General features: G+C 41.3%; 1 protein-coding gene across 1 annotated transcript in view; it reads left to right on the top strand.

Moving 5' to 3' along the window:
• Positions 1–14,318, top strand: part of PDE3B (phosphodiesterase 3B) — a 1,918,808-nt gene that overhangs the window by 1,707,431 nt on the left and 197,059 nt on the right. The window lies entirely within an intron of this gene.

Raw genomic sequence — 14,318 nt, 5'->3', positions numbered from 1 at the left:
CATAGCTGAAGTTCAGCGGGTATAAAGGCATCAGCTGACGCCATTTTCCCCAGTCTTTCTTGCCGCGTGGCGCCTGAAGCAGAAGCTGTTCGCAAGTGCCGGTCGGTCAGAACCAGAGATTGCTACTGCCGAAGACTTCTAAAAAGCTAAGTACCCCGTTGGGGACTCTTTCTTGCCTCAGCCGATGTCAGAAAAAGTGAATAACTGTTTAACTTGTGGGAAACAAATACCTCATAAAGATTTCCACTCTTACTGCCTACCTTGTTTAGGCCCAGACCACGACGTAGCAGCTTGTCTAGCCTGTGCTTCCTTCAACTGACGGACACTTAGACGTCGGTCGGAGTTTGCAGAGGAGTTTTTCGACTCCGCTTTTGCTCATATCATGCCGTCGGAGACTCCGACTTCACAATTAGCTAAAAAGCGTAAGGAAAAGGACCGACACTCGCGGTCCGCGGTTTCGGCCGAAACCGCGGTTAAGCCAACCGCGAGTGTCTCGGTTTCGGCTGAAACCGAGTCCGCGGTTCTTCCTTCGGCCGAAAGCATGCCTCCTACTACCGAGGCCTCTTCCAGCATGGCTGAATCTGCTACGGAAAATCCACCTGCTCTTACAGTCTCTCAGGATTTATCAGATACTATCCCCTTAGATGTATCTACTCCTGCACGTGGAGCTGCTAGGCCCCCTGCATCCATGTCAATTAAGGCTTTTGCCAGGGCTAAAGCAGCTAAATCTTCAAAGGCCGTGCCTGCTAAAACCCCCTCTCACAGGCCTAGCTCTAGTACTCAAATGCTTAGTCTAGCAGAGGATCTCATTTCATTGATCAGGGGAACCCAGTCTCACCCTGACAGGGCCTCTCACCCACCTCCAGAGAAGAGGCCTAGAGCAGAGCCCCCTGAGCCAGTTTCTTCAGATTACTCCTCTGATGATTCAGAAAATACAAATCCTCCAGGAGGCCCTTATTCTCCATATGAGGACTCTGATGCAGAGGATTCCATACCTTCTGCCTCTCCTCCTGAGGAATTTTCTTTTGGGGAAACCTTGCATGCTATGAGGGAACAATTTCAATGGCAGGGCCAGGATTTTTCAGACTCTAGGAAAAGGCTTAGGACCTTTTTACATTTACCACAGCATAGGCCTTTAGCTATTCCTCCAGTACTTAGTTGTGGATGATGCATTTAATGATGCTTGTACTGCCCCTGACTCCCTGCCTCCGGCCCCTGCTAAGCCCGACAGATACTACAGGGTTCCGGACACACATTATCATTTGTATAAGGCTCCTATTGCAGATCCTGAAACTATTTCACAGGGCCCCAAAGCTGTAGCAGCTGCCTCTGCCAAAAAAACCCTCCCCTCTGAAAGAGAATCTAGGGCATTGGAGAGATGGGGTAAAAAAGTTTATACTTCTGCTACTCTTTCGGCTAGGGCCTTAAACTGTCAATTCCACATGATTCAGTATCAGGAATTTCTGTTAGATCAGCTCACTAAAAAACTGTCCTCGCCTGAGCCTTTAGACCGTAAGTCCCTTCAGGACTTGGTGCATAACACTCAGCAGGTCAGTAATCATTCCTTAAAATGTGGCTATGATGCACTGGAGGCTTCCTTTAGATCAGCTATGACTGGTACAGTGATCAGAAGGCATGCATGGTTAAAAGAGCAATCCTTACCAGACCATGTAAAGTCAAAGCTTCTAGATGCTCCCATGGAAAGCACAGTTTGTTTGGTTCCCCTGCACAGCAAGTGTTGAAGAAGGTGGAAGAAAAAGCTAAATCTGTCCAGACAGTCAAGGATTTCTTACAGGTCCAGCCTCCGAGGTTTAGTAGGAACTGGCCTTCCAAGAATTGGTCCTTTCCAGACACCACCAGAGCACAGAGAAGCAGAAATAGACGCCCTAGAGGCAGAGGTCAATCCAGAGGTGCCTACAGGGGACGTCAATGGCAGCCTAACAGCCAGAGAAGTACTGCCACAGATCCAGTCACTACCACTTCCACAGGACAATCACAGTGACTTGGCTCTAAAACCGCCTACCAGGGAACAACTGGGAGCACCCTTAGGCGGAAAGCTAGCCTTATTTTCAGTAAATTGGCATTACATTACAGGAGACAAATGGATTTTACAGACAATAGACAAAGGCTACAGGTTTCACTTCCATACTCTTCAAAGGAAGAGAGGAATGCCAAACCTACCTCCAAACCAAAGGACAAACGCTCTAGAGCAAATAGACCACTTACTAAGGATGAGAGCTATAGAAAAGGTACCGGCTATGGAACAAGGACAAGGATTTTATTCAAGGCTTTTCCTGGTACCAAGAAAGGAAAACTAATGGAGACCTATCCTCGACCTGTCCGCTCTAAACACATATCTCATTGTTCCAAAATTCAAGATGCTGACCCTACAGCAACTTCTTCCCATGCTGGGCAAGGAGTCTTGGCTGGTGACTCTGGATCTCAAGGAGGCATACCTGCACGTCCCCATACGACCAAATTGCAGAAGATACCTCAGATTTCTTGCAGGATCAGAGCATTATCAATTCTCAGCATTGCCTTTTGGCTTATCTACTGCGCCCAGAGTATTCACGAAATGCCTGGCATCAGTAATTGCTCATTGCAGGCTTCAGGGAATTCAAATTTATCCATACCTGGATGACTGCCTGTTACAAGCGGACAGCAAAGACAAATTAACAAAAGATTTGAAAAAGGTTATTCACCTGCTGCAAGTCCTGGGATACACAGTCAACACAAAAAAGTCAAGGCTGATACCATCCCAAAGGATAACCTTCTTGGGTGCAGAACTGGACACATCAAACCAGATGGCATTCCTCACAGCAGAAAAACAGAAGCAGCTACCACTCTATTTCATGGCATTAACAGCAGAACCAGCTTACAGCAAGGAAAATCCTGCAAGCCCTGGGTTACATGGCATCCTGCATAATATTAATTCCACATGCCAGACTACATATGAGGAAGTTGCAATGGTACCTGAGGAATTTATGGTCTCAGCACAAGCACAGCCTAGAAACCCAAATTCCAATAATTCCATGCCTGAAGCAAGAATTCCAGTGGTGGGCCCAGGCCTGTCAATTGAACAAAGGACTGCCTTTCCACAGGCCTCACCCAAGCCAGACTATCACCACGGACGCCTCAGACCTCGGTTGGGGGGCACACATGGTGGACAAGTGCATACAAGGCTTATGGACTCAAGACCAGATGAACCTACACATAAATCAAAAAGAGATGCTGGCAGTAAAACAGGCAATTCAGACATTCAGACCATTTCTTCAACAGGGTCATTTGCTGATAAGGACGGACAACACCACAGTTATGTGGTATATCAACAAACAGGGAGGCACACATTCATATCCTCTATGCCGGATGGCAATGGACCTCTGGAATGTGGCCCTGAACCTCAACATTCAGCTCCAGGCCATATTTGTGCCAGGAAAAGAAAATATACTAGCAGACATCTTAAGCAGAACCACCACTGATGTCCACGAATGGATGCTGCATCCAGACATCTTCAAAACCATCACAAGGAAATGGGGACTGCCAGAAATAGACCTGTTCGCATCCCCACACAACCACCAATTGAAAAAATTCTGCACAAGGACATACCACCCACTTGCTTGGAAGGTGGACTTCCTATCCTTCAGTTGGGAAAACCTGACAGCATATGCATTCCCACCTCTTCCTTTGATGCACAAAGTGCTACTGAAGATCAAAGAAGATCACCCGAGGATCATCTTGATAGGTCCAGACTGGCCGAGGCAACATTGGTACCCGCTACTGAGGAGTATGTCTCGGGAACACGCATGGCCTCTACCCCTACTACCTCTACTGCTAACACAGAACAACTTCAAAATCCTGCATCCAAACTTGAAAACACTGTAGCTAGCTGCTTGGAACATTATATAAGGCAAAATAACCCAGATTTATCTCAAAGGGTTAAAGACATTATCTTGGAGGCTCGCAGACCCTCAACAAGGAAAACTTGTTCAGCAAAATGGAAAAGATATCTCATTTGGAGTGCAACAAAAGGAGTAGATGCATCATTGGCAAACATAGCTAACATCCTGGAATACTTAGCAGAGCTTTTCCACAATGGTCTGTCTTACTCTTCCATTAAGATTCATGCATCAGCAATTTCAGCAGAATACAACATGGATCCTCCAGTCTTTTCTCAACCTCTACTCAGGCAGTTTCTCGGAGGAATTAAAAATGTAAAGCCACCAAGGAAACCACCATTGCCTACATGGGACTTGAACTTTGTGTTAGAAAAGATGACACTCCCCATTTTTGAACCAGCAGCAACAGCAGAATTACAGTACTTATCTTGGAAAACTGCATTCCTGCTTGCAATCACTTCAGCTAGAAGGGTTTCTGAATTACAGGCATTAATGGCAGTACAACCCTTCCTTATCTTCCATCAGGATAGAGTGTCCATGAGAACTAATCCTACCTTTATGCCAAAGGTGGTCTCCAGGGTATCATTAAACCAAGCAATACACCTACCAACATTCTTCCCCAATCCGCAGAACAGGGGGGAAAGATTGCTGCATACCTTGGATGTACACAGACAATTGCGCTACTACCTGGACAGAACCAAGAACAATAGAAAAGCTGACCAGCTTCTGGTAGCATATGCAGCAGGAATGGAAGGAAAAGCAATTTCAAAACAAACAATCTCAAAATGGATAGGAAATTGCATTAGATTTTGTTACTCCTTTCATGGAAAGGCAACTCCAGAAAACATCAGACCTCACTCCACAAGGGCTACAGCCACTACTACAGCTTTCTTACAAGGAGTGGCTACCAAAGACATTTTAGAGGCTGCTACTTGGAGCTCCGTGCATACATTTGCCAAGCATTATCTACCTTTATACTCCAGATCCCGAGCAGGTTTTGCCACTGCTGTTTTGCAAGGGATCTTAACTACACCATAAACTCTTAGTGCCTCCTCCCCCAGTTTGGCTATGGTATTCTACCCATTTGTTAGGACTGCAGATGCATCCTTGAAGGACATAGTACAGTTTTGTACCTACCATAAATGTAGATGTCCGAGAGGTATGCATCTGCAGTCAGGATTACCCACCCTCCTTCCCCTCTGTGGTACTCCTAGGGTATTTGCCCATCTTGTAGCTAGCTGGGGGAAATCTATTATGGTGTATTTGTTTGTATATATATATATATATATATATATATATATATATATATATATATATATATATATACATGTTTATTTCTATTTGCTCTCTATTGTTTGGAAACATTTACATTTATCCAAATTTAGCCTTCCTAGAGGGCACCTGGCATCTGGGGCAAGAAACACTGAGGAAAATGGCGTCGGCTGATGCCTTTATACCCGCTGAACTGCAGCTATGACGTCGGGTGAAGTGCGACATCAGCCGAGGCCAGACCCAGACTTTGGAATCCGGCCGACCGAAGGGCTGCCTGAGGGCAGGACAACCCATTTGTTAGGACTGCAGATGCATACCTCTCGGACATCTACATTTATGGTAGGTACAAAACTGTACTTTTTACTAGATTGTCTCAAGACTGTAATATACTTTTAAACAGACGGTTCGTTGTTTTCTTTCAGTTTAAAAAGAGTTTAAACTAACTGATCAAATATTTTCTGTGGAGAAATTGTGTTTACTCTTTCAGTTTGGTGCTGCGTTAGTGCTTTTTACTGTATTTTTTCTGTTGAAAAAGTAACTGACTTAGATTTACTGGCATTTGTTGCTTGTTTTCCTTGGGAAAGAGGCACCATTTTCGGCTTGACCATGGGACAGATTCAGTCCCATGGTCAGTCCTCCTTCCAGCCGCAAAAAGAAAGTTAAACAGCCTTTGCCACCACTTAAGGCTAGCAGTTTGCCTCAGCCATAGGTGGGTTACTTTGCAATGGCCATTTGTTGTACCTCAGACCACTCCTGCTTTACCCAGGATCCCTCTGGTGTAGCATCTACAGCCACTGTGGACCAAGGGTTATCCACATACTCTGTAGCTATTGGAGTCCAGTCATTCAGCAAGGGAGAGCCACTCTTGTTGGCCCTGGAAGAGGGAACAGGGAAAGTTTCCCTGTTGTGTCAGAATACTGTCCCCACCCCTGGGGAATCTGCAGCAGTAATTAGTAACAGAGTTGGCCCCATTTTTTTCCCATCAAAAAGAAACAAGAAAACAAAGCATGTAGCTACTCATCTTCAAATTTCTTTGGGTAAGATTGGCTTATTGGGACTCGTTCAGGGTTTAATTCAGGCTATTAATCATTCTTGTAAAGTACTTTCTTGTAAAATAAAGTGGGATGCCAGTTTTCCTAAAGACATTCAAGATTCTGATTCTGAACAGGAAGATGCAGGGATGGATTCAGGGTTTTGTCCTCAGATGCCTGATGGAGAGAAGAGCTCAGTTTCTGATTTTGTGGAGGTCTCTCTCTCTTTGAGACTATTGCTAGAATATCCAAGTGTTTTCAGTGGCAAAACACCAAAGTTTTTCAGACCTTCAGAAAATATTATGAGTTCTTACAGAATGGCTTTCCTGAACTTTCATCCATTCTTCCTTTCAGCTTTAGAGGATGTGTGCCTTACTGCCTGCAATTTTCTTGATAATACGCCAGTTGCCCATAAAAAGGCAAATAGAATTTATAAGTTTCCTCAGTCTTTTAAATTTTTATACACTGTTTCTAAACTTGACCCAGCATCTATAGCCTTAGTTGACTCCACTGCTGCGAATCATCTAGTTAATTCCAATCCTACTCTTTCTAATAAGGATGGGAAAATTATTGATAGGTATGGGAAAAAAGAGTGTACTTCTGTAACTTTTATTTTCAGAGTTTTAAATTGTCAGGCTCATATGTTAAAGTTTGTTCTAACATATTATTAAAGTATGAGGAATGTTTTATCTTCATTTTCTTCCTGTGAAGAAAAATCTACTTAAAATTTATTTTGCACAGGTCACAATACTCATTATTAGCAGTGTGTGCATGACTCTGTTGATACTTAATCCAAAATTCTGTTTTAAGGAGGTTTGCCTAGTTACATTCTCAGAACCTCCCAAATGATGTAAAAACGAGATTTAGTGTCTGGGAGAAGTTATCAAAAAGTGTGATGAAAGGGGCAAGCTGATCAAGGAAATCACTAAGATTTTTCAGTCATCCTTTTCCAAATAGTCCAAGGGTTTTTCTTTTTCCTCATCCAGTTTTGGCAAAAAAAAAAAAAAAACAGGATAAACAGTCTCAACAAAATTCAGGTAAACAAATGTTTAAGGAGTGGTAAGGAGCTTCAAAAAAGAAGTCTCAAACCCCCCAAAATCAAGGACAGACTATTTAAGAGACCCTGTGTCCCACCCTGCCCCATTATGTCTTCCAGAAAGTATGAATGTTCATTTATCTCTTTGTCAATATATTGTTTCAGACAACTGGGTTCTGAAAATCATTCGTCAGGGTTACAGACAGCAGTGGGAGGAAATCCCTCTTTTCCAGGAGGCCTTTCCTCATCCATCAGATCAGACTCTGTTGTTTCCACCTGTTCTTAAATCACATGCTATCCAAGGAGTGATGAAACAAGTTTTTCCTTCCCAGATGGAGAAGGGGTTTTATTCAAGGATGTTTATAGTGCCAAAGAATGAAAATTCTTTGAGATCAGTTCTGGATCTTTCTTTCCTAAATGTGTTTGTGTTCCTGGGATGTCAGTTAGATGCCTTGGTTCAAAGAACCTTTCTTCCACAGGAAAAAATAGATTTTTATTTAGATCTATTTCTGAGGTTTTCCACACAGACTTCAGTCACTGTGTGAGAATACCACAGGATTTTGTCTCTCATGGCATCTAATATTCTCATGATAACCCTCCAGCATCAACACCCTTTGCCTTTCTAGATCCCAGTACTGAGCTTGGTCAGAAGAGAATATTTTTAGTGGCAACAACAGATATACTTAAATCCAGGTGTCCCCTACTCCCTTTCTCTTGCCCTGCTCCAAAGCAGGTTGTCGCCACAGACACTTCAGACTTTGCTTGGGGATCAGTTTCAAGAGGGATAAAGTGTAGAGGGTGTGGGACACCAAGGGCATATGCAAGCACATAAATATCAAGTAGATGCTTGCCCTGATCAAGACACTCAACTCTTTAAACTACCTGTGGTCACTTGGACCTCTTCAAGTGGTTTTAGACAATAAAACAGTTGTGTTTGTTAACAAGGGGGAACCAGGTTGTACCCCCCTTTGCAGACCAGCCATGTTAGCTTGGGATACAGCTTCATAGGTAGGTACTAGGCTATCGATCCAAGGGCCTAAGTAAGCCTAGCCAACAAGGTTCCCTGGCTGCAACACCCAAGAAGTTAATTTTCTGTGCCCCTGTCGAGCAGAGCCACAGAAGTGATCCACAGGGTATATTTCCTATTTCCCATCCACTCATCAAGATTTTTCTTGAAGAGTGCTAATGAGGAACTTTGCTTGATATAGATGGGTAGCTTGTTTCAGAGTATAGGAAGTCTCTGGTACAGAAATCTATCCCTCTGGCATGTTCTGTTTATTGTAGTGACAAGGTTTAGGTCCTTAGAGTGTGTAGCTCGGAAGGATTGGAATTTCTTTAAGTGTAGCATGTCCAACAGCTCTGGGTTTAACATAGATTTACATGTTAGACAGAGATCTCCTCAGAGTAGGCAATATGCTACAGAGGAAAGCTGGATTTTTTTGAGACACTCAGTGTAGATCATCTGTTTGAGGCCAGTAATCCTCTTTGTGAGGTACTTCTGTGGCCTTTCCAGCTGCTGCAGATGTCATGTGAGGTAGATTCCAAAAGGGGCATTGTACTCTATAATGGGTCTAATGAGTGCCGAGTAGAGGGGAACAATTACCTCTTTTTTCCTGGATGAGAACCCTTTTGTGATGAGGTGTGCCACATAGAAGGATTTCCAGACTACTGTGGTGATGTGATTATCAAAGGAGAGACTACTCTCCACCTGGGTCCCAAGGTCTTTTGTCACACATTTGGCATTAAGTAGACTGCCATTTATATGCTAGTTCATGGGTACAGAGTTTTAACAAAGGGGATGACAATGCACTTTTTGGCATTGAGCTTGAGGCCATGCCTTTGGCACCAGGCATCTGTCTCAGTGAGGCCCTTCTGTAGGATATCCACGTCATTTGGAGACTCAGCTATGGCTCCTAGTTTGCAGTCACAGCCCATTCTCACTGTACAGGCATCCTTCATTCTGTCATTGCAAAATTGTGTGGCAGATAAGTTGAGCAGGACCAGGGCAGTCCCCATGGAATGGAAACTAGATCAGAGAGTCTTCCAAGATTTGTTCCATCTGTGGGAAATTCCTCAAGTACATGACTTTTCCTCCTGTGTGAAGAATCAGTTGGCAAAATTATTTTCCAGCGCTCTATGCAAGAAGGCCTGGAAGACAAATACCTTTTATTTTCTTTGGACAGGAATATTCCTGTATGCCTTTCCACCACTTACATCCAGGGTTCTTTTGAAAATTCAGGAGTAGTCCCCCAAGATCATTGTGATGACTTCTTTCAGGCCCAGGCAACCATTGTTATTCCTTCTTTTGGAAGTGTCCAGAGGCAATTATTACAAGCTTCCTCACAGAATGGATCTACTCTTACAAGAACAAGGGTTTTTGATATACCCAACATCAATCATCTTCAGTTGACAACCTGAATGATCATTTTTAGGCACCTGTTTTCTGAGGAAGTGCAGTAGGTACTAATGGAGGCAAGCAAGCTTGCTACTAGAAAATCATATATTAGCAAATGGAAAAGGTTTCTAGTTGGTGCCAACAACATAGCCAGCACTCATTCAGGGCTAGTTGTTCTCTGTTTTTTGTGCGAGTTGCTTCCCTATGGTCTTTCTTATTCCTCCGTCATGGATAATTTATTGGCCACTTCATCATGTCTGTCCATGGATCCTTCTCTTTTAAGGCAGTCTCATGTAAAATATTCTTAAAAGGGGTTTTGGATAAGAGGCATCCAAGTAAACAGGTAGCCCCTCCTTGGATCGTAATTCGTGTTAGAGAAGCTAACACTTCTTCCAGTGAACCAGTTAGTCTGGCTGACTTGAGGTTGTCGACATGGAAAACCATTTTACTGCTAGCTCTGACCTCTGCAAAAGAAGAATATCTGAGTTGCAAGGTTTATGGTGAGTGAAGCCTGCCTAATTTTCCATTGGAACAAGATTTCTTTTTGAGCTAATCTTTCTTTTATGCCTAAAGTGGTATCCAAGTTTATTTTTAAGCCAAACTATGCATCTTCCTGTTTTCTTTCCTGAACCTAAAAATGAGGGAGAAAGGATACTCCATACCTTGGATGTCCACAGACAGGGTACTGTCTTGACAAATCTCAATCTTTCAGATCTTTGAACCAATTGTTCATTTATTGTAAAGGGAAGAAGGAATAACCTTTGTCAAAACAAACTATTTCCAAATGGTTGTCTAAGGTTATTACATTTTGTTATATTCTACATAAATCTATTCCAGGCAAGGTCAAGACCCAATTTACCAGGGCCTTGGATTCATCTATGGCTTTTTGGAAAGGGTTGGATTCTAGAAGTATTTTAGAAGCTGCCACACACTTTTACAAGGCAATATAAGCTTGATTCCTTCCCTAGGTCTACATCTAGCTTTGCTATAACCATTGTCTAAGGGTTTCTGGACCCTTCTCCTTCCTCCTCCCAAACAGAGTTAGCTATGGTAATCTGTCCATATAGGTAAGACTACTGCAGCAGTAACTAGTATGACGAACATAGTAATTTTTGAAGAAAATTATGAAAATGTTTGGTATGGAAGATATGAATTCAGTAATAGTAGCTCGGAGAGAATTTACATGTTATTCTCCAAGGTACAACAACTTCAATTTAACAATTCAACAATTTCACAGGAACATGCACATTTAATTGAAATTTGTGATATGCATACAGTGATGGTTTCATATCATGCTCCAATAATAACTAAAATAAAAATGCAGAGTAATGAAATAAGAATGATACACTGGCACTTCCCCACCTATTTGTAAAGCAGAATTGAATTTAAGGAATGGGTAGTGGAAATTATTCAGGAGTTATTAGGGAGTATAGAAATTTCTTCAGAAAATTTAGCTAGGGAGTGGAAAAAAATTAAAGTGAAGTTTGGGTAGAAGTAAAAGAAAAAGATATGGTTAAGAAGTAACACAAATTATTTAGAGGCACTGACAAAGGTTAAAAGTATCGCAAAGTGGGGAATCTTGCAGAACAAGAAGAGGCACAACTGCAGAGTGGTAAAGAGGAAATAAGGGACTACCTGGATAATATGCATGAGTTTAGAAAGATTGCTATTAAGCAACAGTTTTTTGATGTTAACTTCAGAGCACCAAAACTTTTAACAATACGGCTCAGGCAACAGAAAGTAGAAAGGATTGTTGCTAAGCTTAGGGAGCCTATAACAAGGAAAATAACCAGAGATTCTGTAGGGGTATTAGACATATTTTGGAAATTGTAGGAAATTCTGTATAAAGTAGACAAATGTGCAAATCAAGAAAAAGTACAAATGGAAATGTTTATTTAATTAAATATGCCATGGTTAGAGGTAGATGGGGCTCAATTATTAACAGTTAAAACAGAAGAAGATGAGAGAAAAATGGTGATATGTAACCAGTCTACAGGAAAATCTCCAGGAAGAGATGGTATGCCTGTGGTAGTTTGGAAGCTTGGTGAGAAGAAAGTGATAAAAGATAACAGTACAGGTGACCATCAGTTAATGTCTGGGATAGGTTCTATCCCATTAAACATTAAGGAAACACTGTATACTTTACATTGTGCAGGAGGATGTTAATCAAAGCACAATGTCTGACTGCATGTACATCCGCTTAGTACAGTATGGACATAAATGCATTCGGATATTGTGAAGAAGTACATTAAGTGATGCACACCTGTATTTTTAGAGGAGGGACAAGTACCAGCATCCTAGAAGTAAGCATTGGTAGTTAAAATTCCTAAAGATGGTAAAGACCCATCAGATTCAGCTTCAGATAAAGCATTTGACAGAGTAACCTGAGATTTTATGAATAAGGCAAGGGAAGCGTTTGCATTCCGTGACACAATAATAAGATTAATTAGGAAGATGTATGAAGGATCAGAGGTAAAAATTGAAGTGTGGGGGGGGGGTTCCTCCCTAAGTCCTGTTTGAACAGAGGGACCAGGCAGGGCTGTCCTCTTTCCCATTTATTATTTGAGTTATTTTTCGAACCATTGGCAAAGAAAATAAGGGACTCTGAAATTCAAGGATATAATTTGTATGGTAATCAAGAAAAGTTGGTTTTATTTGCAGATGATATTTTGTACCTGATAAAACCAAAAAAGGACATCTCAGTGTTGTGGAACATTGAGACAGTTTCACATCTTTTTGAAATACAAAATTTATGAAGATAAAGTAAAGGCAATGGCTATAAACATTGTACCCACACATGAATTTGTTCAGCAATACACATATTTGTGGGAACATAATAAAATGTAGTACTTAGGAATATGAGTTAAAAAGGATTCTGTTATGACAGCTAAGGATATGTAGGCAGTGACTCAACAAAAGATAATATAAAAATTGGGAAACTTGAAGCTCTGATTTATGAGTATGGATAGCAAGAGATAAGCAGAGAAAATGCTTTTAGTCTGTATAGTTTTATGCACAGGTCAGGCATATTTTTATCAACCAGAGGAGAAGTTGTGGATAGCAGTTAACATAAAGTTGAAGGATTTTATCTGGGAGGGGAAAGAGGGCAAGAGTCAAATGGAATAAGTTCATCCTTCCAATAGAACAAGGTGGTGTGGGATTACCTGATTTGAAGGGGTGTTTCAGTGCTACACAGTTAAGCACAAGCAGATAGCTAAAATTCAAAGTTTAAAGGGATGATCATGAAGTGGGGGGGTTCTAGAAATAAGGAGAGACTGGAATTTTGGATGTAGATCCTTAGGCAGAAAAATTGTAATCATGTGGAATATAATATTCATAAAGTAAGAGAAAGTATTCTAAGAACTAAGCCAACATGGGAATGGAGAAAGGAGATTTTGTCAATAGGGATGACTGCAATTAGGGGTGCAGTGAATAGGTAAGAGGATGCTGGAATTTACTGGAGAAAACTGTCAAAAGAACCAAGAGAACTGAGGGCAAATAATTGGAGAAGGAAGTATAACAGAATGGGTAGAGGCCAAGAATACATTTTGACCACAGGCAAGAGATTGCCTTCCATGTCAAGGGCTGATATCAGAGTATAGGCAAAGAGAAAGGAATGGGGGATCCTAAGTGAAAGGCCAGCACTGGTAGAGTTTTTAGTAGAATCTAGAACAGAAGCTGCTTTTAAAAAAAAGTGATAATTAGTAGAGCATATAAAGTATTGCATGATAACTGTAGGAATCGATCAAAGGAGATTAGAAAGGATTGGGAAAAGAGAGAGATCAGACAAGCAATTCACAAAGAAACAATGGGAGGATATACGTATGGCTCCCAAATAAGCAACAATGTCTAGAAGATTTAGGATTTTGCTTGGAAGTGTTTGCACAGGTATTTTTATACCCCTAATAAACTCTTAAAGAATGTTTCCTCAAGTTGATTGCAAATGTTGGAGGTGTGATGGGAAAGAAAGTGGGAATTGGGAGCATACTTTTTGGTAGTGTAATGGATTGGTATTCTTTAAAAATTCCCTGCAGACTACTCTGTCAGAAATACTGGGTGAGCAAATTGGTGTAAGTAAGGAATGATTTTTTGAGTTATGTATAATCAGAATTGCCTAGATGTAATAAGAACTTGCTGAGTTTAATCCTGGTGGCTGCCAAAAATGAAACTACTAGAAAATGGAAATCGAAGTCTAAACCAACCATATTAGTAGTAGAAGTGAATATAGTAACAGAGCTAAAAGGATTGGTAGTGGGATCTTTAGAAAAGGGAAGGAACAACTGACATAGAAAAATTGGAATTGTGGGAACAATACATGTAGAATAATGTTTTGGAGGAGGATTGAGATTTATAGGAAGGCAGGAATTGAATGAGCTTTGTAATGTTTAATTGGCAATGACTGTATGGAAGATTATATGTGAGGTTTAATATTTGCAGCTGAAAATATGCCAAAATGGTCTGTTTTCATGTATATAAATGTATGATTGCCTATGTACTAAGTGATAATTCAATAAAGATGTTTCTTGCTTAAAAAGAATATAGCTGAAGAACATAGTAGAGTTGTGCAAGTTGAACATATCATAAAAGTTGATGTTCAAATGATTACTGCTACAGTAGCCGCTCACTCCCTCCAGCCCCCATTGTTTCTTGGTGTTTTTTTTTGTGCCCGGGAATAAGAATTCATTTTT

The sequence above is a fragment of the Protopterus annectens genome, chromosome 9.part0 (genome assembly GCF_019279795.1).
Source record: "Protopterus annectens isolate FY-2018-M chromosome 9.part0, PAN1.0, whole genome shotgun sequence".
Classification (NCBI taxonomy): Eukaryota; Metazoa; Chordata; order Ceratodontiformes; family Protopteridae; genus Protopterus; species Protopterus annectens.
Note: the sequence above shows the minus strand (reverse complement) of the source record. Positions and strands in the feature narration are given on the sequence as shown.